The following is a 2479-nucleotide window of genomic DNA, read 5'->3' on the forward strand; positions in this document are numbered from 1 at the left end:
GCTGGGCTTTTTCTGGAGTGAGGAAGATGCACTGCAGGTCTGTGCTGACTGCACAGCATTTGGGCAGCGGAAGGCAAATGTAACAAACAGTGCTTGAAAATGTGAAGCTTGTGGTTGACTGTGCTCAAACCTGCCCCCAGAGAGACGCTCATCAATCATTCCTTGTTTCTTTTCTGCCAGAAGTTGACACCAGTGGCCTTCCTCCAAAGAGCGGCCTTGCAAAAAGTCTGGGGAACCAGACAGAGGTTGACAAGGCACCAGAGAGAGGTACAGATACTCAACAGGCTCCTGGGTTTGATGCTCTGTTTTTCTACTGAGATCTGACTGTTCTTTCCCGGGACTCTTTGCAGTTGACATCCCAGTTTCCTCCCATGGCCCGGCTGGACTTAAACGCAAACGGTCAGAGGAGGAGAAGGGAAAAGCGGGGGAATCGCCCTGCAAGAAAAGAGTTAAAGGTGAGCACGAGGAACTCGTTACGGTGCCTCAGAAAAGCAGTGCTGTCATTTTGCATTGCTCTCTGTCAGACTTTTCCTTGCCCTGGATTATTACTGAGTGCAGCTATTGGGTTTCTTTGTTCCTTTGTACGCGTTGTTGGTACACAGAGATGACCGTGTGCAAAACATGGCTGAGAATCCCGGACAGGGCATTGCAATTCCACTGGCCAAATGTATTTAACTTTGTGGAAGGGTGGTGGGACTGATAAGAGAACTTGATCTCTCTTGAGGCGCAGCAAGACAGTACCAGCTCTCTCTTCCTTTTACTTTAGGTGGGCGCAGGGTCTCTGTGAGGCCCATTGATTGGAAAACCACCTTCCCCCCAACGCGGAGACAGAAACGAAAAGCAGCAGAAATTCATCCATCTGCTGCTGAGGACGCGGATGAGCCCCCAGCTAAAAAACTACCAATGGTAAGAGCAGTGGAAAAAGCAGTAGTGGATATGAAAGGTTTACATTGCCCTTGAAGAAAAGGAAGAAATTCCAAGTGTTCTACAGCTCTTCTGTTTCCCTTGAAGGCAGCAGATGTCTCACAAGGTACTTGTGGAAACTCTGACCTGTGCTTCATACTCTGTCTTGTTTCTTCCTAGGAGACTCTTGCTTCAGTCCCGCCCGAATACACCGTGCTCAGCACCGAAGTCATAAAGCTTCCAAGCAGGTGATGACCACAACTTGTTCTTCCTTAATGCCCTTTTCCCATCAGACAGAAGTTCTTTCACACTGGGGGAAAATGGGGTGTTTGAGATGTGTCATGGCATAATGCAACAAAGGAAGAGGTCATCTGAGATCATTGAAACTGCTTTGTCAAAACCTCTGTTGAGTTCATGGGGAAAAGTACCTCAGCCAGCAAGCAGGATTTTGCAGAGGAAGATTTCTTGACATGTTTACAGACAAAGCATTGAGGGTGGCAATGTGTTTCTGCTACAAAGCCCAGCCCCTGATTGCCAGACTCAAACTGCTCTACTTGAACAGATGAAAAAGGCACCTGCTGGTTTCCTTAGCTCCAAAGGCAGCCGCAGGTTAATCGAATCACCATCCCTATGTGGGTGTGAGGGGCGGGAGGGTCAACTACAGACCTCAGAGCTGAAAGCACATCTCAGAAATGTCACGTAGATTGTTCTTTTCCTTCCCACAAGTCTGGAGCTGCTCCCAGGAAGCCATGCAGACCCCATGGCACAGCCAGAGGAATCCAACACTACATCATGTTCCTCACAAGGGGCATAAAATTAGCAGCTGAGCTGCACAGGGGCGGGGGAAGCAGCCATCACTGAAGACAACAACCTTGAGGAGCTTCTGATGGAGCTCACAGAAGAACTGGAAGGAGAAACTGATGTGACGTTGAGGATGTGGATGAGCTCCTTCTGGACCTGTCCGACATGACGGCTTAACACCATCGCCTGATTGGACAGTTTAAAACAACAACAATTAAAACCAGCCCTGTTCCTTTCCAGCCCTGCTCCTTTTTGTTGTTACTCTGTGGGTATTTCTGAGACTCTGCACAGTCTTAAAGCCGAGTCAAAGCAGTGACAATCAGCACTGACTGCATCCTGTTCTGATTTCCTTGTGGCTCTGAGTTCAGGTCCTGCACCCGCCGCCAGCTCTGGGTGCTGCTTCAGCATCGAGGGCACAAAGCTCCTCTGTGGGCACAGAATGGCGTCCATCCAGGGCTGAAACTTCCTCCTTCCTTCACCCTCAGCAAAACTCTGCCTTGGGCCCAATGGGAGCTCTGCTGTTCTGATTCCTTGGGCAACCCTTTGAGAAGGCAGTAACAGTGGGCTCAATAACTGAGGCTGAAGCACAGCACTCAGGGCAGGGGCTCATGGGGGAACACAACGACGGGGGATTCAGGAGCTGGGGGCAAAGCCGCTGTGCAGGGAGCGGCCCCAGCAGCCGCCGTGGCTTCGTGGTACCCCGGTGGTCGGGGCCTGGGCGGCCTCTGGCGGCGGCATTGCTGGCACAGCCCTTACGTTCCTTTCCATTCCCTCC

At 50.9% G+C, this 2479-nt stretch overlaps 1 long non-coding RNA gene across 1 annotated transcript; it reads left to right on the forward strand.

The window, feature by feature from the left end:
- The first annotated feature begins 486 nt into the window (after positions 1 to 486).
- Positions 487 to 1943, forward strand: LOC146755501 (uncharacterized). Its single transcript, XR_014938008.1, has 3 exons — positions 487 to 906; positions 1084 to 1151; positions 1630 to 1943. It is a non-coding gene; the product is annotated as an uncharacterized LOC146755501 (long non-coding RNA).
- The last annotated feature ends 536 nt before the right edge of the window (positions 1944 to 2479 follow it).

This window comes from Coturnix japonica, chromosome 32 (genome assembly GCF_054131305.1).
Source record: "Coturnix japonica strain WE chromosome 32, WE-NBRP24, whole genome shotgun sequence".
Taxonomy (NCBI): Eukaryota; Metazoa; Chordata; class Aves; order Galliformes; family Phasianidae; genus Coturnix; species Coturnix japonica.